The 22,987-nt window shown below is 43.8% G+C and overlaps 1 pseudogene; it reads right to left on the bottom strand.

Moving 5' to 3' along the window:
* The window catches only part of LOC133133372 (short transient receptor potential channel 4-like), a 37,862-nt pseudogene extending 35,213 nt beyond the window's left edge, over window positions 1-2,649 (bottom strand).
* Window positions 2,650-22,987: the final 20,338 nt, after the last annotated feature.

The raw sequence follows: 22,987 nt of genomic DNA, 5'->3' as shown, positions 1-22,987 counted from the left end.
TAGCTTCAGCCAATCAGCAGGAGCAGAGCAGAAGACGAAGTGGTATGGCTGCTGGCTATTCATTTATCAGATGACTAACACTGGAACAGAACTCAGACACATCCAGCTTAGTTGATTTGTCTAAGCAGGGGCCATTCCCCCCCTGTACCAACGTAGGGGTCAAGGGCCTTGCTCAAGGGCCCAACAGCTGCACTGATCGTATCGTGGCTACACCGGGGCTTGAACAACCAACCTTCCGGGTCACTGTCATGTACATTAGCCACTAGGCGACATGCTGCCCTTGTTTTATGGGAAACTGTGCCAGTGTTGAGTATCAACATTCCCAGACCAGAGTGCCTTTGTGTCATTGATGAAATCGCTAAATAAAAGTTAGGTGCATGCCAAGCTTGAATACAGAGAAACCCAAACTCTGCAAAAAACCTGGATGCCCTCACACACTGTCTGCCAGGAGGGCTTGCGGATGAGGAGGGTTGTGGTGCAGAAGATGATTCTGCTGTTCTGACCACTGTGAGTATGTCATTCCACCAACCATGACACCTTCATGGACTTTGCTGACATTTAGTAGATGCTCTTATCCATAGCGACGTACTGTACAATGCAAAGTCAGGGGTCAAAGTGCAGGGAAGGTTTAGTCCCAAGAGAGGCAGTGAGATGAAGAACTGATAAATTGATTGATAAACTGACAACACTATTGACCATTATGCAATCAAGAAGAAAACTACCAGTAATGGATTTTAAATGACAGTAAATTAATAATAACTCTGAAGTTGTTATTACAATTACTGCCGACAACAGTGTATGGGCTACTTCCAACACACGCCACTCATAACCAGCAATGGCCAAGGTATCCACACACACACAACCTGTTTAACATGCACACCACTAGGCCATCCAGCTCATTTAATTACATCTGCACTGCACACACTTTGCGTGTCTCATGGCACATTCAGATGGCGTTATGTTTATGACTTGACTCAGCATCGGCTTTGTGTATAATGGTTTGCTGTGAGGAATTTTAGAGGAAAAACAACAAACACAATTCTCCCTAATCCCACGAAAATATTAATGCGGCGGCACTTAGCTACAAATACATCGTGCACTTCCTCCACAGCTATCAGCGTTAATCCGGAACTGATGGAGCTACATTTTGCTTGATTTACGCTCGGTGTTATAAGACACCCTTGGGCTAATAGGGAGTGCGAAGAGAAACATCGCAAGCACCGGCTGATTCGGGAGAATTCGTTCCTGATAACGCGCGCAGACATTAATTAGCCCTTTTAACGAATGCCATTCGAGTCCTCTTGTAGCGATGGGAACGGGTGTTTTTATATCTGTAGTGCACTTTTATCAGTTTCCTATTATTGACAAGTACTGTAGGTTGGTTAGTTAGTCGTGACCCTACGCACTGCGCCGTACCAGCTAAACTCAGAATGGACGAATGGACGAGTATAAAAGAAGAAAAACTTTGTATACAAACACGCAACTATGTGCAATGACCATCTTGCGTAATTCAGTTTGTGGAATGTAGATACCTGTTTGTATGTTGCCTGTCACGTTAAGGTGGGAAGGTTGATCTTTTAATGGTGGATGTCCTGCATTAACAAGGCCAGGTATTTTCCTTGCATCTCATTAGAGGAGAATCGAAATCATTTGCTTCTCATACACCAAGGTCTGGAGTCCCTTCCCTATCGTTTTACAGCTTTACAGAATCCAGTGTACTGCCGTTTTTAGGTTTTGACAGTTGCAAAGTCGACGTTTTCACGTTTAGACGAATTTTATACGCGACAAAGTCAGAATCATCAGTTAACAATTAAGTAGTGTTTTTCAGCGTGCGGTCTGACATTGCAGGTAGTTTCTGCCATTCGACACGTAACGTTTTTAATACCACTAGTTGGTCTGCGTTTGATAGGAGCCTCGTGGATTGACAGGCGAGATTCTTATGACCACTTAGACGGCACTTAAGACACCTATGCATAATTATCAATATTGCAGATCACGGATGTAACATTACCTTCATTGTTGTGTGACGAGAACGATACGTGTTTAAAAAAAAACCGAAAATTACTTTTATGATCCCACGCTTTATGGCACACTTTTGTTTTTAATTTTTTTTACATTTCCCATAACTTGTCATTGAACAATATAAATATATATATGTAGATATATGTACACTATAATGTTACCCTACACTTCCATAGTGGGGAAATGCATGAGCACGAGTAAACGGCAAGACGCATTTAAACACTTAATTTCTGCACGGTATATTATGACAGTCAAAATTATGGGTTCCTATGCGAATATTATGGACTACTGTAGTAAATTAATTCATTATATTGTCAATTATACATATTTTATATGGATTTGGGCGCTGATGATAATGGAAGCGTATGTATTCACACATAGCCCTGCAATAAACGTTCAGTAGGCTAATCATTCCACGCACCACCTCGTAACTGGACTGCATACATTCGGTGTAGTGAAGACTATTTGCTCTGATAAAAAAAAGAAGCAGACATTAACTCGAATTGTGTTATAAGGCCATTTGAGGCAAAACTTACCTGTTTGTTTCTTGGTGTTGTAAATATACCGCGCCGCTTAAATCGCCGTATCCCACAAATTTATTTTTATGTTATTTAATCCATCACAGAACGCACAACAGGTCCTCCAAAGTGTGAGAAGTAGAGGCAGCCAAAAGGTAACCCACGCGCGACAGATATGCTCGAGGAGCGCGAGTTGGTGCGTTCCGAGCCCAACGTTCGCACAAACCACGCAGTTATTATTATTAAATGAAACACTGTACTTTTCCCAATTCCTTACCCAGTCTCCTCCTGAACAGCATCTCCTTTGCGTCGTGCAAGAGATAACAATCGTCCAAACTGAATTTTCCCATATTAAAAAATATATATATTCCACTTTCACGATATCAACGGCTTTTTCCCCAAATATATGTCTTCACAACTGTGAGCACATTGAAGTGAGATTCCGTTGCCTGGCAAATGTTCTCCGTTGCCAACCAGTCGGTTTATACGAATAAAAACCCAGTTAACGTAGATACAGTACGTACTATGTAGTTAAACGCTGGCGTTGTTGGCGAGAACTGCTTGTCACCGGCATAATTCCTCTAAAGCGCCCTTCGGTGGTCGCTCGCCCCTCCCGCTCTCAAACTGTTGCGGTGGGAGTGAAGGTGGTGCGGGTGGGTGGGGGGGGGGGGGGGGGGGGGGGGAGTCTGCACACACTCCAATGCAGCAGGGCTTTTTGGGAAAAGACGCCGCATATAACATCAAGCAGCGACCTCATCAACCGGGGTGGTGTTCCAGAGGAACAACTTGTGACTGTGCGTTCTGCGGAGGTTACGGGAGAGCCCGTCTCCAAAGTGCTTTTCTCCCCGATGGCCATGCGATTTATTTCAGTGTAATGTAATTGTCAGCCGCAAATGCTTAACAATTGAGAGATGATTTGCAATCATTTTTCATTAATTCGCTACTTCAAGCCGGATACGAGGAGATGGAAATCATAGATCAAGTTTTTCCTCAGCTGCTCGGTTTCAAAATGACAACTTCGTTAATCTGATGAAAGCGATAACTTTCATCAGATTTACTGTATGTTTTTGCTTTGATATACAGCGCGACATTGTACATAAGTGCTGCATCTGTTGGTGCAATTTTGTTTCAATTAAAATGTTTTTTTTTGTTGTTGTTAGAACTGAAGAGAAAATAGCTTCTTTATCTCCCTCTCTCTCTAATTCTCTCTCCCTCTCAAAACGAGATTGCCATTTACACAACAGATGTTTTGTAAGAGCAACATTGTCATATCAGAAATGACAGTGCACCCTGGTCCTGATAATTTGCACTTAATGTATCGATTAAAGCTTGATCATGTATGTATTTGCACAAACCCCCAGGTGACTTCACCTCTCTCTCTCTCTCTCTCTCTCTCTCTCTCTCTCTCTCTCTCTCACACACACACACACACACACACAACAGGCTGTAATCCATTACATTACATTACATTACATTACAGTCCCTTTCTGGCAGGTCCGTGGCAGGTCCTGTGTGCTGCGAATGAATTGGTGGTGAACGCTGGAAACAGCATGTACAGGTGCTTGATTAATTACTGTCAAACTGGAGCCTTCCCGTCAGCCATTAAAGGCCTTCACCAGAGAGTGACAGGACTCAACTCACATGCCTGGATTTCCTCCCGGGGCCATGTTTATGATAATTCTGCACTCCTGCCCTCTCTTGCAGCCAGTGCCCACGTGTCATTTCGAACACTGTAGCCTTCGTTTCTGTCCTTTCATTTTCCGCAGCGACGGGTGAGGGGGAATGAGGTCTGTCTGCGTTTTATCTCATCTTACCTCTGCTTTAATGTATTGCCTTAGTCATATACAAATGAATGACTCACTTAAATAAGTGGGATGTAAACTGCTGAACGCATTGACACGTATAACCTGATTTACAGTACATGCCTTTTAGTGCACACCGGAACCAATAACACGACCAATCAGTCATTGTATTTGTTTTGCGCCAAACATTGTGCTATTAGTTTTGAAGTGCGCTAAAAGGTTTTTACAAAATGCTAAAGGTCTGGGTGAATCAGGCTCTTGGATGCTAAAATGACATCATCAGATGGAATTAAAGTGTTAAGAAGGCATTCTGAAAGGAACATCTGTTCTGAGCAGGCGTTAAACACCTTCTTTCAACAACTCGATGAAGGATTTGACTGTAACTGTAATAGCCAGCATACACAGTGGTTCTGGTTCTGAGACCAGCTCTTAAGAACCTTCTGGGTCTGACATGCACAGTGAACAGGCAGTGGAGAATACCACAGAGGAGGGAAATCCAGGTGGATTCACTAATTAGCCTCAGTGCTCAGCCAGGAGGTAAGGCTCATTAGCTAAATCAGCTGCCTGAGATCATGGGTGGAAGGAACGCACAGCAAGACTTTCACTTTCTGACCCCTGGACTCTCCACCTGTGGGTACGCAGCTAATAAATTAATTGAAATTAATTAAAAGGCCACAGGTGTTGTAGTGGTTCCACCTTCCCGTAGTACTGTAAGCCTAAATTGAATTATTCTTACAAAAAAAAAAAAAAAGAAACTACATGAATAAATTCTACATTTGAACTGGTCAGGCCATGCTTTGTTTAAGTGCTGGACACAGAAATGTATTCACTCGAGGTGAGGATGTCGTGGGCTGTGAAAGCTAAGAACCACTGCTCTCGAGTATTCAGTTATTTTCGAATTATTTAAAAAAAAAAGGCAGTTATTGAGTGCTGAGTTCTGGGAAAACAATTACAATGCACTTATTGCCAGGGGAATAGATATTTCATTGTTTTCTGAGCGCCAACAAGTGCCCAAATAGTCAATTTGCAGTACACTGGAAAACCTCAACTGCTCATTGAATCTTTCTAAAATTAAATAATAAGCACGTGTCATGGCCAGAGAGTATGATGTCATCCTCTATTATTATCTCATCATGTGTATGAATGACCCCCATAATTTTTTATCCAAGTCAGCCTGTCTGCATGAAAGGACCAGCCCACACATCACCCACCTAGTTCACCTTAAAATCTGATAATCCCTCAAAGGACCAGCCCACACACCACTCACCTGGTTCACCTTAAAATCTGACAATCCGCTATCTGGACGCGATGTTGTCAGGCTGGTGGCAAGTTGCACTAAACTCATTTAGTCTTCATCTTGATAATTCAGAGACAGATATCACTTTTGAGAAATAGGCTGTCACTCTTGCTACACTTATTTTTTTTAATGTAAAAAAATAAATAAATGGCAGACCCATTTATTTTGGACTTTCTAATGGCTAGGATTAGGATGAAGGTTCTACAATCTTACTATGGGATCTGACTTGGAAAATATTCAACTGTTCAGGATCCGAGCCATTTTTATTTACTGGAGTGACTCACTCAAGGAAATTTCTGCTCAGCCTTTTTCCCAGGGGGGTCTACAGCATCAGCAGACTTTGCATTAAATCTGGATATAACTTTATTGACAAAGCACTTTTCACGCATGTGACTTAAAGCACTTTCCAGATGAGACCAAGTGAGTAAGCAATTAAAAAATAACCAAACAGGCGGTTCAAGCCCAAAGGCAAATAAGAAAATACACGCCGATCAACAGACAAAGCACATAAACCACGTAAATCAGAGAGACGGTGATAAAGGTCACCCGTATTTGCAAGTGAAAATGTGTTTTTTAAAGAGATTTTAAAATGGCGCTAGACTCTGCAGTGATTATATTTTTGGGCGAGTCGTGGAATAGCTATAACCTGGGCTGGGAAGGTCAGTCTTTTCCAGGTTGTAGAACAAGTATGAACTAAAAGCAGCTATAACCTTTGCAATTTTATTCAACCCGATTATCATTTTGACTTGATGATAGTTAAATTTTTCAGGAGTGCCTGATTCAGTGACCTTATTTCACTGAGCTGTGAATAATCCCCTCTTTCCTTATTCACTGCTCTTAAAATACTACGGTATTTGACAAACGCTTGGCTAAAAATGAAGCTTCCAGAAGCTTCTTTGTTCTTGGGTGCCTCTAGATTATGGGTAAGCACCCAAATCTCCCTCCCCCATCCAATTAAGTGACGAAAGTGCTTGCTAAATGCACAAATGTAATGTAAAATACAATTATTTTTCTGGGGGATATAGCTCAAGCCAAGCAATACTATAAGTTTTTCTGTATGTCAGAACTACTGTGATTGTTAGCAGCTTACATACTGTGTTATAGGCTATTTGCAGAAGCAATGCACGTCACAGTGCCGACTCTAGACTAGACTACAATGTGAACGCTCTACTTCAGATCCTAACCTGCGACATAAGCACAGTTATATAACCAGAGTGTGGCACTTACACCCCTGATGTGGTGCTGAGTCTCTCTGCAACGCTCGGGATGTCTGCCTCTGAAGACTCACTGTCAGTGGAGTGGGCTCGAGGATTTTTGGGGCGCTGAACATGAATGAAGCGGGGGATCTGATGGTGGACCGGGAGTGGGGTGGGGTGGCGTGGGGTGGATTTGCTGACCAGGAAACCGGCCTGACTCAAGAATGAGCATCGGAAATGCTGCGCACACCACGGGAATACTGCGCAATTGAGATGTCTTTAAAAAATATTTGAAAAACATTTTAAATCTGAATCTTGTGGCCCACAGTCAGTTGTAGCTCAATCAGGATGTGTAGCGTGTCTATTAATATCATGTTGGCTTCGAATGCCTCTCCTTTTTTCTAGTCTTGTGAAGTTTTCCTGAAATAACACAAAGAGAATGCCACCAAGCTTAAACATTTTAGAATTTTCCTCAAAGAAGCTCGACCCATGGTAAAGTACCGTGTTTGAATCAGAAATGACAAAGTCAAAAATGTCAGATTCCACACGTTTGGGAATAAACCACAATGCATAAATAAAGGTGAGAGTGAGCACGATGCCATAAAATAGACGTCTTCCAGATCCTCTTGTAGTTATAATTTTTCGAGGGCGAGAATGTCCCTGTTTGAAGCCCGAATGAGAACACGGATAAAGAAGCAGGCACGTCGAAGAGAGAAACACCGGGAGACCATTGATCTCAGGATTTCGGCGATTTAAGCAGGTTCTTCGGTGGACAGCGCGCAGGCATGAGCGTGTCTGAAGTAACAGAGCGGTGAAATCCTAACAGCCGTCCGCAGGGCCGGCCTGTCCGTCAGAGAAACACCACTCCAATGCCAAATAATTCACCGAGGGGGCCAGGGATTGATCAAATGGAAAACCGGCGGCCATTTTATGTCGAAAAGAGATGGACCTGTGAGATTTTATGTCGAATTGAGAACATCAATGCAGGGGCCCAGATCAAAGTCTCCGGAATCCTGTCAGAAGTAGGGGGGGTCAATGTGAGTTCAGAAATACATCATATTATTCATAACATTGAGTTATGAGCAGGAGCCTGAGAGATGTGACCCCCCCCCCCACAACACCCCACCCCAGTTTCCAGTGCCCTTGCTGCTGATGACTCATTACCAGCACACGGTTCAGCGTTCACTCAACGCTAACATAGTTTATATATGACTCCTAAAGGCACCACATGTCACGATGAAATACAAATCCCTTAAAATGACATTAATTATACATTATTATTAATTATACATTAATTTACCCCAGAAACCATACCAACCTCCTTCATTTAAATGAAGTATGCCTTTGAAGGAAACTAAGATTCCTTAATGGTCCATTCATTTGTGCATGCAAAAAAAACATTAAAAACATATTAATAGCCTTCATTAGTGGGAAGATTAATGGTATTTTTAAAGTAAATAAAAATAGGGGATCTGGTTTCTTAGTGGGTACCCAATAAGAATAAAATGTGCTCTAAGGGAGTTGATTTAACGCTCTGTAACCATGATGCCATAGTCGGAAAGGTGAATTTGAGGTTGAGGAAACCCAGAAAGAGGAAATAAACAGTGTTTGATGTCAAGGCTCAGCAGGCAGGAAGGCAGATTCCCGGTGGTAACAGGCACGGTCTTAAACGGGGATTAAGACCCGGATTTTAGGATCCTGATATGCCATAACAGGTCCGTCACTGGACCGCGGGGGAGATAGGCGGGGCTCCGCGTTGCCTGGTTACCGGTCGCCGGGTAAATGTCAGTGAAAGGGCAGCGTCAGTGGTCAAATAGGCCTGCAGCACCTGTCAATCAAAAAGGACACATTGGCAAACTAAAGAGAGACTTAAGATATTAATGGGTATAATCAATATCAAAAAGCAAACAGAAATATGAGTGCATGTATTCAAAACAATATCAAATTGATTTTAATTATCATTTTAAATGCCAATTTTGTAAAAGATAAATAAAAAATAAAAAAATATTTTTTGGTGATTGCTGGACCTACCAAACTGTATCTGTGAAGAAAAATAAATGAATAAATCAGTAAAAACATGATTTACCTAAAACTTTTTTAACCTGTGGGCACTGCATATCCTGTATAATAACTGGGACTTATTGATAAAGACGAACAAAGAATATGGACAAAAAAAAAAATTACAGCATAAATATAAAGTGTATTTATAACACAAAAATGTACGAGTCACGCAAGCTTATAAACAAATGAACACACTCACCTACACTCACACACACACACACACACACACACACACTCACACTCTCACACACACACACACACACTCACACACACACACACACACACTCTCACACACACTCACACTCTCACACACACTCACACACACTCACACACACACACACACTCACACTCTCACACACACTCACACACACTCACACACACACACACTCACACTCACACACACACACACACACACACACACACACACACACTCACACTCTCACACACACACACACACACACACTCACACTCACACACACACACACACTCACATACACACACACACACTCACACACTCACACATACACTCACACACACACTCTCACGGACACACACACACACACAAACACATACACACACACACACTCACACACACACTCTCACAGACACACACACACACACACCCACAGACACACACACACACGCTCTCTCACACACACACCCACAGACACACACACACACACTCGCACACACTCACAGACACACACACACACACTCACACACACACTCACAGACACACACACACACACTCACAGACACACACACACTCACACACACACACACAAACACACACACACTCACACACACAAACAAACACACACACTCACAGACACACACTCACACACACTCACAGACACACACACACACTCACACACACACACACACACACTCACACACACACACACTCACACACACACTCACAGACACACACACACTCACACACACTCACACACACACACACACACTCACACACACGCTCACACACACACACACACACTCACACACACACACACACACACTCACAGACACAAACTCACACACACACTCACAGACACACACACACACTCACACACACTCACACACACACACACACACACTCACACACACGCTCACACACACACACACACACTCACAGACACACACACACACACACTCACACACACAAACACACACACACACACACTCACACACACAAACACACACACACACTCACAGACACACACACACACACACTCACACACACAAACACACACACACTCACAGACACACACACACACTCACACACACAAACACACACACACACTCACACACACACACACACTCACACACACACTCACAGACACACACACACACTCACACACACACACACACTCACACACACGCTCACACACACACACACACACACACACACACTCACACAAACACACTCACACTCACAGACACACACACACTCACACACACACACACACACTCTCACACTCTCACACACACACACACACACACACAGAGGCAGATAAGTGTGTGTGGAAACCCGGTGAAGTCACTCTCATAGTCCCCGTGGGAAGATTTCTCCTCGTGAGGGGGCAGATTTTCACAGCTGACTTTTTTCTGTCACCATGTTTTTTTTCATCTTCACAGCAAAGGAATATACCCCCCCCCCCCATACCCCCAAGGTGAAGTGGGAAACTACCAAAACTAAGATTGACTCTTATGATTTTATTTATTTCTTTATTTTTAATTTAAGTCTCCCGGAAGTTAGTGAATTGAATAAACTTCACATTCTGTTCACCTTCCCTAGGCAGTGCTTTGTGTCGTCCATTTTGTAGGGTGTTCCATTTCAATGCAGTAATTAATGACATCGCCCTAAACCCTCCATCACCCAGTGAACAGAGAACCTCCAACTTCTATAACACTGTCTGGAGATGTGTGTGTATATACGTGTGTGTGTGTATGAGAGAGACAGAAATATGTGTGTATATACGTGTGTGAGAGACACACGTGTGTTTATGTATGTGTGGGTCTGTGTGAGAGAGAGACACAAACATGTGTATGTACGTGTGTGCGTGAGAGACACAAATGTATGTGTATGTAAGTGTGTGTGTGTGAGAGACACAAATGTGTGTGTATGTAAGTGTGTGTGTGTGAGAGACATGTGTGTTTATGTATGTGTGTGTCTGTGTGAGAGAGAGACACAAATGTGTGTGTATGTACGTGTGTGCGTGAGACACAAATGTGTGTGTATGTAAGTGTGTGTGTGAGAGACACAAATGTGTGTGTATGTAAGTGTGTGTGTGTGAGAGACACAAATGTGTGTGTATGTAAGTGTGTGCGTGAGAGATGCAAATGTGTGTGTATGTACGTGCGTGTGTGTGTGTGAGAGAGAGAGAGCGAGAGAGAGAGAGAGAGGCACAAATGTCACCAGAGTTAGAGAAGTCCCCGGGCGAGTGGCATCAGCAGGGAGATCAGGATCTGTTTAAATCACCGTGCCTTTCCGTCTGGGGGCTCCTGCTAATTAACATCGATCAGCCGTTGTCCCCGGAGACGCACGGAGCAACCCACTGCCACGGCGTCAGATTTTCGCCAAATCTCAGGAAGAGAAAGGAAAAACGCACTCGGCTGGACTGCGACGGCAAGCCCCTCCAGAGACAGGCCAGAGTGAGACGAGAGACTCTATTTCAGCACCTCTGGTGCGATGATGTCATTCTCTACACCTAAGAGCCAGCATCTAACTAAATGTTTGCCGTAGGGCAGCCTGTAGCCTAGAGGCTAAGCTACATGACTGGGACTTGGAAGGATGGTGGTTCGATCCCCAGTGTAGCCACAATAAGATCCGCACAGCCGTTGGGCCCTGGAAGACGGCCCTTCACCCCGCATTGCGCCAGGGGGGATTGTCCCCCTGCTTAGCCTAATCAAGTGTAAGTCGCTTTGGATAAAAGCATCAGCTAAATAGCACATTAGAGACTATTATAATTGTAAACGAGCCACCTGTTCACTAGGTGCTGTCGTTGCAGGTCATGGTGGGGCGGGGGGATGTGTAGCTAACCAAACAGCCGTGCTCGCTGACCTAGTTTTGGTGCGCGTCCACTGGGGTGCGACTATTCTGTTCCCAAAACTGAAATGACAACACTGAAGTGTTTCCCGTGTGCTGTGTCTGTGGCTTTCTTCCCCAAAATGAGCTACTTTGAAGATGAACCTGCAGATGAAAAACAATCCACAGGTCCCCGCCTTTTTTGGGCTAGTTTTAAAATGCACAGCAGGTACTATCAGGCGATGATGAAAGAAACGATGTCTCTCCCTACAAAAAGCGTATCAGACAGGTGTATCATACACTGTCAGGGATAAAGGGCTACGGCAGCAGCCTGTTTTTGTTTTCTCCGATGTTCCCTCACTGGGTCGTGTTTGTATCTTAGAATAACAATCTAAAAGGGTACAGGGTGTAACGGGTGTACCATAGAGCAAATTTGTGCATTTTCCCGACCATGTAGGTACCGCAAAGCCCAACACAGGACTTGTACTAAAGGCAAACTTGGGTTCGCTTCATATGAAGCCTCTCATTCATCCTGAGAGGAAGAGGCAGCCATGTTTACGTTTGAACAAAAAAAAACAAAAAAACTCTACAATAATATGATGCTTGAACTTTGCAGGATAGCCCCTGTATTTAATTTAACCGTTGAAGGCGTGAGGTCACAAATTCTAAAACACCGAGTTCTAGAACACTGAATTGTTGAATAAAAACATTCCAACAAAAATTCACATTTTCCCACTGTGCTCAATGAAGTACATCTTCACATTCCAAAGGACTAAAGGTGCCATCGCCCTGTGGGGGGAGTCGGTGGGGACGGTGGGATGGTGGGATGGCACCACATGACAACAAAGACAATATAAAGGGGCATGAGCACATTTACATGATTTATGAAATGGAAATGATTCATTCCATCAGCAGATCTCCCACAGGAATACGGCTGGATGCAGAAGACAGCAAACGTCTGCCACGGTTTCCTGCATTATTTTCACGCTCCACAGGCCAGAGCTATAGGGGGAAACGGCCATAATCTCAGAGCCTTACGTGCCAGGAATGACCACTCACCAGTCCGTGTGTTCTTCCACAGAACGGAGGAGCCATTTGTCGGCTCGGTTGCATATTTCACTTCACCTCTGCAATCTCAACGACACGCTCGTGACAACATCAGGGTGCTGCCTATCATAAGGCATCATGGGATAGCATGGAATGTAAGATTAAATTAATGCCAAACCTGTAGGCATCACAGCATAGTCTGAAAACTCTTTAACCCTGGTGCCAGACACAAACATTGTGATTAGGATGTTCTGCACTGAATATTCTCATGCTGATGTCACAATCAGTGCTGCTACAGTAACCGAAAGCAGTCGAATTCTAGAACACTGACGTGGAATTTAGAGGGGAAAAAAATATTCCAGAAAGCCTACACTTGAAAGGGTTAAGGCCGTTCAACTTGATCACTGTACAGATCGCGTAATGCAGAAACCTTTTTAAAATTATTTATTTCTGCGGACGCATAACACGCATTGAAAGCCAATATCGTATAACTCAAGAACTAATAAAACTGGTTGAAAATCCCCCAAGTGACAAACCCATAAAGCTGTACATGGTTGAAAACATGGTGTTGTTGTTTGCTACTGCGAGCAGATTTTCTTTAGACGCTGGGCCTTTTTTGCGAGAGGGCGATAAAAAGCTATTTGCAGGTGATTTGCAGGTCTGTTGCTTGCTCAGACAGTCATTGCTTTTCCGAGTTCAAATGAAGCGTGATCCGTTCACTGCGGGAGAGAAAGCAATCTGCGCCAATCCACTCTAATTCCGGGAGGCAGGACAGCGGACCTGGAGAGGAGGAGGAGCGGGAGACATCGTTAGCCGTGTGACTGGGTCCAACAGGCCAGTGAGGCTGACGGTTCTGGGCAATTTGCGTCATCTGAAACGCAGCAAATGATGAAAGGGGAAAATATGAATCACAAATGCATTCCAGCTGGGACCCAAGCAAGCAAAATATACATTCACTGACCACTTTACTAGGCAGAGCTGTACACCAGTTTGTTAATGAAAATATCTAATCAAGCAATCATGTGACAGCAAATCTATCCATAAAAGCATGCAGCCATGGTCAAGAGCTTCACTTCACCGAACATCAGAATGGAGAAGAAATGTGATTGAAGCCATTGACCATTGTTGGTGCCAGATCGGGTGGTTTGAGTATCTCAGAACAAGCTGATTTCCTGGGATTTCCAAATACAAGAGTATAGAGTTTACAGATTATGGTGCAAAAAACAAAAAAACATCCAGTGAGCAGCAGTTCTTTGAGCAAAAACGCCTCCTTAATGAGAGAGGTCTGAGTAGAAGCAGACAGTAACTTAAATAACCAGGTGTCACAACAGTGGTGTGCAGAAGTGCACCTCTAAACACACAACACAAGGACCCCTGAATTGGATGGGCTACAGCAGCAGAAGAGGAATAAGTCCCACACAAAATAAGTCTAATAAATAACTAATAAAGTGGTCAGCGAATGTGTTTGTGCCACAACTGTGAAACAACTAAAGGCAACAGCAGGACTGAGACCCCTCTGGGGTTTGATGGTACGACCCCTCCAGGCGCTGCAATGCATCATGGTCCTTCGAGCAGACCCGCGATGGTGCCGCTGGGAGCCGTCCCCCACAGGACTCCTCTCTTTGTTGTTTCTGGGGTAACAGGTGGGCGCTCCGCGGTCACACACGGGCAGGCAGGGCTGGCAGCCAAAACACAGAGCATTAGACAGCGCAACATCTGAGGGGGATTTTTTTTTTAAAGCGTGATGGCAACCCTTCCAGTTGCCTAGGCTACAGGCCCTTCATCAGTCACTCGTAACAACCGCAGCACCCCCCCCCCCCCCTTCCCCCCACCCGCTACCGAAAAGAGGTGTTACTCGGGGTTGACAGGAGACACAGGTGTGCTCTATCTTTGGGGGGCAGGGATACATTTGTGCCAACAGAAATAACCCAATCTTTGGAGCACAGCAGTTGAATGCCAGTCAACTGCCATTCATAAAAACTACAGAAGGGAGGGAACAGAAAGAACACATTTGCACAGTTGCAATAATAATAATAATAATAATAATAATAATAATAATAATAAAAATGATAATACCTTTTCTCCAGGCGCTTCACTGTGGCTGCTCACTGCTCCTACGTAACTAGGATGGGTCAAATGCAGAGGACAAATTACTCCACAGGGTTCAGAAAAGTATATCTTCACATACACATTATGTACTGACATACAGTATACAGCACACTTACATAATGTATCAACACAAATACAGAAAATATATACACATATACAGTATGCCATATACATAACATAAAAGCCCACAAGTACAAATAAACGTATATAAACACACACACACATGGTACTAACTCACACATATAACAAGCATAAAATAAAATAAAACAATGCACATCGCATAATTTCTTTATAACAGCTTCGCATGTGTAAAAAGTGCACATTCACCACTTTGGTGTATTGGTGTAAATCCCGGTGTTTGTGAGCAGTATGACACACACACACACAGATGTTCAGTGTTGATAAATTCTGTCTGCTGCTGTTACAGCCTCAGCAGACAGCCCTGTTCTTCCCTTCAGGAGGTCGTGCAGGAGTTTGTCAGAGTTTATGTCTGCAAAGAAGTGAGCTCATCACCGTGTGTAAACGGCGGAAAGTTCCAGACTCTCCATTTCCTCATCCTCGCGTGCACGATTCCTCCCACAATCCATCTCTCCACGGCACACACACGGCTGTGACCACTATGTTTCAGAGATCAAACCACAGTGTATACACACAGATACACGATTCCTCCCACAATCCATCTCTCCACGGCACACACACGGCTGTGACCACTATGTTTTAGACATCAAACCACAGTGTATACACACAGATACACGATTCTTCCCACAAACCGTCTCTCCACCACAAACAAAACATCATGACATGCACACAAGATGGTGACCACTATGTTTTAGACCAAAAACTACAGTGTAAATAAATACACACACACACACACACACACACACACACACAAAGATACATGATTCTTCCCACAAACCATCTCTCCACCACTAACAAAACATCACGACATCCACACAAGGCTGTGACCACTATGTTACAGACATCAAACCACAGTGTATGCACACACAGATACACGATTCTTCCCACAAATCATCTCTCTACCACTGACAAAACATCACGACATGCACACAAGGCTGTGACCACTATGTTTTAGACATCAAAGTACAGTGTATATGCACACCCACACACTTTAGGAGAGGCTTTCCTGTAAGGCTTCAGTGGGACGGAAACAGGGAGGACGGTTATCGTCCAGAGGGGGAGATTTGTTTATAATAAAAGGTATCGGACGACGAGGCGGAGGAAGGAAATTTGAGGCGCGGTGTGAATTACGGCCACTGTGACATCGGAAGCCACTCGGCCCCCTTTCTTCTCCTCCGCGAAAACCGTGAAATGCAATTACGGTAAATCGCATTGATTGTGTGCTCCTCGGTGATTGCAGGATGAGTCAAGGCTAGCCACGAGCAAGGCTGCGGGTGTTCTCCGTCCAGAAACCTCTCTTCGGAATTAAGATGCAGTGGGCTTTTCCAGCAGAAATTATCAAGCCTGTTCAGCCTTGGCATCGCGTGGTGTTCTGAAATAACTTTCTTTGTTGAGCGTTGAGTGATTTGCAAGTCTGAGCGATTCACAAGCCCTAGGGTCTGGGACTTACCTGCAAGCCTGTCGCGTGAAAGAACGTCTTAACACGCATACCGCCCGGACCAGCCGACGATAGGGCTGCCGTTCCCTGCGCATACTCCAATCATGCTTTTCCGCTGCAAAGTGTTCTGTGCAAGATAATTGCTTTCACACTAATAGAGGACATCTTGTCCTTACCGGAGTCACATACACACCTTTGTGTTGATTTAACGCTGTTGGGGGTCAGAATTTTGGAATGGTGGTAAGATGGTTAGCACACAAAACAGAATATGACTGCGTAAAAGATTAGCGAGGTGGAATATTACAGGTGAGGGGGCTCATGTAATCGATGTAGTCCCAGGGCCCACGTGGGGGTCACTGCCGGCTCAATGTTGGCACAGCTGTTGGTCCTCCAGGGCACACTACATCAGGGCCCTAAGCAGACAGACCAGGAGCCAGCCAGTAAACGAGTACCAACGAGAATCATCTTCTTAAAGAATGAGAACTAGCCGGCAAACAGTACTCCCAGTAGTGGGCCACTGCAGTGCCGACCTCAAAGAGCTGCCAGGCCTCTCGCCAGAGCACAACTGCAGGGACTCGACAGAAGAGCAGATTAATCGGAAATCCAAGAGTTTGTATTACTAAAGTTCATTTTTTAGTAAGTAAAAATATAGTGGACAACAAAGTGCACAGAACACTAAAAGAGTGGGCTCTGTGAACAGGGGTGAAGACTCAGGGTGAAACTCCCCACAGAACTTGGTCTCCAGACCTGGCTACCTAATCACCTTCCTACATCTGATTGCTTGTCCAGTCCCTTGGGGTCCCAACCCTCATCGATTCCAATTCACCACTGAAGATCGTCACCACAAAAAACAATTGGGTTCTCGGGTATACCCTACCTGGTTAAATTAAGGGTAATAAAGTGGGGGTTAAATTGAGCTGGCCTCCTTTTGATGGTGAGGTCAGAGGTCATGCTGCAGCTCCCAGAAGCCAGTGGTGTTAATGGGAGCTAACGGGAAGAGGGGGGACTATCACTCCAACTGGCAACCCAGAACCTACACAAGGACCCCAACCAACAGCCCTGTGCGAGTCCAGAGCAGGGTTTCCAGACAATGGGATGGACCTTAAATGTAGGGTTTGAAATAATAATGGGAAAAGTTTCACTATATGGAATTTGGTACATGTGAAAAGTCTCGAAAATGTGAATAGAAGTCGAGTGAAAACAGGGGGTCTATCGCCATCGGCTAAATCTGTCTACCCCAGGATTTTGAGGCCGATAGGTACAGTATACCGGCACACAGACAGAGACAGACTCTGGGGACTGTGCAGTAAGGGCGAGCTACATGAATCTGGCTGGAGGCTGAAATGAAATGCTGTGAGTGAGAGACATCACTTTCTGTCATACACACCTTCCAACCTTTCTTCTTCCTCCTACGCCCCACCTCTCCTTTCATCTCAAAACAACCTGTTTTTTCCTACAGGTGAACTCGACTGAGACATTTCTGCAGGGGCACCTGGTCATAATAACATCAGAAAAGCAGCCATAACTGTATATTTTGGTACTTTATTCGGCATTATTATCGTAATTAACTTGCACTCTCACTCTCATTCTGGATTTACGATCTACGATGTGCGATCTTCCCTCGATTTTTATTGCAGTGGTAATGAAGTTCACCCGCATGTATCATTATTATTTTTAAAGAATTGAAGTCAGCGCTTTTCTTTCGTTTGGACATCGTGGTGCTTTTTTATTATGAGCCTCACAAACCCTGTAATTTGTTTTATTATTTATTTTTGATCGATTTCACCCCAGAGACTGAGTGGGGAGGACACGTAAAACACTTCCTCGTCTGTTGGCATCTGGAGTTTGACACTGAAGAGGAGAAAGCACCATCAAAGACAGAAAACAGACGGACACGGGAGGATTGTGTCGTTTCCTGAAAATAGTGCAAAGCGGGGACATTGTGTTATGGGGACAGCGCGCAGTGGGGACCCGAGAGACAGATACCAGAAACCAAACAACAAACAGACAAACGGTTTGCTTTCTCAGCAAACAAGAGAACGAAAATATACAAGATTTCTGATGTATCTCATGTTTTAAAAACACTCACAACTCATCTGCAACAAGGTCTGCCGCATACATGTGCACACAGGTACGACAGTGTACACGCAAGTTCAGCACCATTTAAAAAGACCACTTTCACTTGAAATAAGGTCAAGTATGCATAAGTGTTATCACGTCAAATGTATTTTGTAAATTCAACATATTATAACATACATTGCAATTATTTATAATGTTTAAACACTTGTTTCTAGTGTTGCATTGCCTCCGGTCTGTTGAAAGCAGTTCCATTCATTATGAAGTACTCTTCACCACGTTCACCAGTGCATTAAACAAAGAGAACCAATTAACACAAAATTATATTTTTCCATTCCCGCGCCAGCCAAATTCAACAATTTTACTCAATCCAGATTTTGCTATTGATGGTTTTTAGGAGATTATTGCAGTTAATCTTTAATTAAACTTTTATCCCCTTTTAAAATTAAGCTCATTGCTAAGAAATGGCTCAGTCAAAACCAAAACATAATCACAGACTTGAATTAATGTATATATAGGACATTGTTTACACAAATATGATGCAAGCATCCTTCCAGTGCCAGTACAAATTGATGTGAATGACGTTAAAGGCTGTATTCAGTTCTACCGCAGCTAACAGTCACTGTGTCTCCTCTCTAATGGCAGTTGGAAGAATTGTGCTGTGAATATTTAAACGGGAAGCTCTGGGGTTCCGAGGTTGGCGGTTTGATAGGCGGTTGATCCACTGCCGCTGTAGCCTCAAGCAAAGGTACCCAAATTACTTCAATTAAATACCCATCTGTATAAACGCACCGTATGTAGAAGATCATACGCAGAGTGAATCACTGGGGACCAGCCCGCTTGCTATAATGTAGGGGCAGCCTGTAGCATAGTAGTTAAGTTGCATGACTGGGACACGCAAGGTCAGTGGTTCTAATCCTTGTGTAGCCACAATAAGATCCTCACAGCCGTTGGGCTGTTGAGCAAGGCCCTTAACCCTGCATTACTCTAGGGGAGGATTGTCTCCTGCTTAGTCTAATCAACTGTATGTCGCTCTGGATAAGAGCATCTGCCAAATGCCATTAATGAATAATGAAATAATGAATAATAGTGGTGGTTTTCTGGGTCATATACACGATGCAGAAGAGCATAGTGTATAACTGCCCATCAGCCAGCACTTTGAAATTTCAGCCAGCTGCACAGTAAAATTCCCAGTGTTAATTCAACTCTAATAGAGTTAGATTGAGTCCAAGAGGGAAAAACCGAGCTGGAGCTGGGGGGTTTTTTCAGCGGGGTAAAATAGTTTGTCGGGGCAGTTTTCATGTCTGTGGTCAGGAGGGAGGTAGGGAGTTAATGTGATGTGATGTGTTGGCTGTCAAGTCTTATTGCATGCAGGATGCGTAGCTGCTATCTTGGTATCAGTATCTTTGTAGCAGCTAAATGGGATCTGAAGAAACAATGATAAAGAATACACAGAGGGAAGAGAGGCAGTTGCTGTTAAAAATCTTCCTCTGTTCTCTCCCTCTATTAATACATTAAAAAATGCAATTTTCTTTTCTCTTTTATCTAGTAGAATAACTCATAATACTTTCCGGGGTTGGAATAATATTTGTAATCATCAGATGAATAATTAATTTCCCCAGGCAGATAGTGTTAATTGATTTTTTTTTTACAGGGCTGTTTTTTAATTCCACACACATTGTTTTAATTTCCATCTTCACATGTGACATTTTTCAATATTTGCACTGAAAGCATTTGTGGAATCTCTAGTATTCTATCACAGCATATATCATCAGCAGCATTGGAATCACGGTCTTCATCCTTATCATTATAACACGCCTCTGCTCATTTTCTATACATAGTAAAATTCAGTGTTAATGCAATAGCATTCCAAGAGGCATAACAGTCCTTTAGCAGAGTGAAATTAACTAAATCGAGATCAGTTCAACGCTGAACATTTTACTGTGTACCTAGATCTCATGTGCACGCTCTCTAAACAGAAGTGTTAAAAACTACACATAACAAGTCCTTTATTAACACACCTCAAAGTCTAAGGCACAGCACATTTTGTGTTACAGTACGCTCAACACAGTCTCTTTTCAACACAACAACTGTATATTTCTAACACAAAAGTAGTGACTTTGATACACAATCGAGCAATCAATCAAAAATGTGTTGAAAGGGGTGTCTCGGTGGCGCAGCCTGCAGAGCACTGACCGCATGCTCATTGCGAGCCGTCGGCGGTTCGAATCTGACCGTCTGACATTTGTTGCATGTCTTCCCCTCTCTCTCGCTCCCATTCTTCCTGTCTCTCTATACTATACTGTCCAATAAACCTGAAAAAGGCCTAAAAAATATCTTTAAAAAAAATAAAAAATGTGTTGAAAGTAACACAAAAGTGGTAACACAAAAAGTGTGCAGGGCATGCAAACGGGATGCTGCTCTTCCTCATTTGTCCGAATATTTCGCCCCTCGCCACGTCTCTCTGACACGGGATCAGGGCTTTCTGGACACACACCCATGTGCTCGGGCCAAAGCTAAGATGCAAATTAGCCATTGACAAAATAATAAATAAGCGAGTTTGTGCTTCTCAATGCTCAATTTCCATGGTTACCAGGTGTCTCAGCCTTGAGACGGCTGCCCAGGGAGATAGCCACCGTCCCCTGACAATAGTGGCAGTTGGTATAAACCACGGATAATTAAGGGTCCAGAAATAGCCTCTGTGAGTGTTTACATAAAGGATTCAGTTGGTATGAGCCACAGATAATTAAGCAGAGGGTCCAGAGATAGCCTCTGTGAGTGTTTACAGAAAGACAGGGGTGAGAAGCTCATTGATCGGAGAACACAATAAAGTCAGTGAACCTGTGCCTCACTGTCTCTCAATTAAACTCTCCTTAAAATACTAATTTCTCAACCTTTTCTCTTTTTAAAGAGCTCTTTTTTCGAGTCCAAATTTAGCTAAAGCGATGGCCGTAACCCAGGCAATCAAGGCTCAACGGGGTATCTGCGACAAATCTATTTCAGGTTCATGAAAGACTTTCGTTTCTGGACAGCAGGGTTTCCGCAGGGCGATTCGGTGGAATCGGAAGGTCAAGGAGCCGGGTCGTTTCTCTTGTTCCCGTTTTTTTCCAGGTGCTCCCAGCAGGTGACAGCGTGAGATAAGAGCAGGCTCAAACACTGCGGAGCACTGCTTCTTAAAACCACTTAATATCAGGACCCAAATTACAACTGCTTTCATTATCAGGACCCAAATGAAAAACTCTCATTTCAGGGACCTGTCAAATACACACAGTAGCATAGCCTAGCGCAGGCGTACTCAACCTCACTCAGCGTGGGTGCGGGCCTTTGTTCCCACTAAGCAGTTAGACACCTGATTCTGCTAATCAAGGTCCTTAGCAAAGACGCTAATGGTTGATTAGCAGAATCAGACGTGTCACTGCTCGGTTGGATAAAAGCCTGCTCCCACACCAGCCGTTTCTGGGTAAGATTGAGTGACCCTGGCCTAGTGGACCACAGACTCATTCCAGGATCCAGCTCGTGCACTCCCACCGCCCGTTTCGAGTGCTGACCCGTAGTTTAAGAGACACCGCTGAAGAGTCCCGTCCATTTCTCACACCAGGAATGATCGCTCCTCTGTGGAAGATGACACGGTGAATGGCAGAATCAGAGTGCAATATAATTATACCACCAGAGAAGAATGAGTGGAGAACTGGGCTTTTTTACTGAGAGTAAATGTCTTTAATGATGGACGGGATCGCTATAGATATCGATCCCTTAAATGCTCATCTATTCCTGTGATGTGTGTCTCTGCCTCTCGGCCTCAGCTGTAGGTTGGGGAGGATTTATCAGGCCCATGGCGGTTTTTAGCTTAGACACGGTGGATTTGGTGGTGGTGGCTGAGTCATGAAGATTCAGCAAATTGAAAGCGAAAATATTTTTTAAATAGTTTGTTTGCTGAACATATGAAAGCATTATTTTCAAGAGTTTGTGAATTCTTTATGAATAATTGTCCAAAGCGGCCTAGCTGTCATATTTTCTTTTACATTTTATAAGATTAATAGAGGTTTGGGGAAAGAGATGAACTGCATGGTGACTTATTAATGGTGTTGAACTGAGAGGTGCTGGCCCCATAATATTAAATGATAACCTTTGAACGTGTACACAGCAGACAAGTCAAATACCTATTTAAACTGTTTAACTCTACAGATGCCGTGATGCGCATTTATCTCACGGAAGAAGAATGTTGCTCTGAATATTGGTTAAAACAGATGTTTCC

Source organism: Conger conger, chromosome 7, assembly GCF_963514075.1.
Source record: "Conger conger chromosome 7, fConCon1.1, whole genome shotgun sequence".
NCBI lineage: Eukaryota > Metazoa > Chordata > Actinopteri > Anguilliformes > Congridae > Conger > Conger conger.
Note: the sequence above shows the minus strand (reverse complement) of the source record. Positions and strands in the feature narration are given on the sequence as shown.